An 822-nucleotide genomic window follows, 5' to 3' on the forward strand; every position below is an offset into this window, starting at 1 on the left:
TTTCTTTCAAATGTAATTAGGCTCTGGTGGTTTCCTTTGGTGGTTGACCATGTCTCTAATCCATATGTTAAGATCAGTCTAATGTAACTGGTGTATAGGATTTTCTTTGATTCATAAGAAAGATGCTTTGATTTAAGTAGTTTTAATAAACTAAAATAACACTTGTTAGCACTTGATAATTTACTTGATTTTTAATTTCCTCATGCATCATATTTGTACTGTTCACATTTACCCCGAGGTATATGAATTGATTAACTTTTTCGAAGGTAAGATTATCTACTTCTAGATCTGAGTTATCTGTATCTGTTCGTGACATACACATATATTTGGTTTTCTGTTGGTTCACCTCTAATCCCATCCTCTTGCTCGTCTTCAGAAGTTTTCGAGTGGTTTGTATAACATCATCTCTTGAGTTTCCCATTATGACAATGTCATCAGCATATGCCAATAGAACATTCAGATCCCCGAGGTTCATTTTTCGATCTTCTGACATATCCCTTATCACTTTCTCCAGGGCTATGTTGAATAGCATTGGAGATAGTGCATCCCCTGGCGGAGGCCGGTCTGTACTTTAAATTGCGTTGACGTTTCTTGCCAGCATCGTACCTTAAGGTTGGTATTAATATTGCACATTTTGACTAGAGCTATGTACTTTTGGGGTATTCCGAAGTTTTCCATTGTTTTCCATAGTTTATTCCTGCTTATTGAGTCGTACGCTTGTTTAAAATCTACAAATACTAAGTGCAGATCTTTATTATACTCATAATGTTTTTCTGCTAGTTGTCGAATCGTGTGTATTTGGTCTATGGTCGATTTACCCTT

The sequence above is a fragment of the Acyrthosiphon pisum genome, unplaced genomic scaffold (genome assembly GCF_005508785.2).
Source record: "Acyrthosiphon pisum isolate AL4f unplaced genomic scaffold, pea_aphid_22Mar2018_4r6ur Scaffold_21545;HRSCAF=24214, whole genome shotgun sequence".
Taxonomy (NCBI): Eukaryota; Metazoa; Arthropoda; class Insecta; order Hemiptera; family Aphididae; genus Acyrthosiphon; species Acyrthosiphon pisum.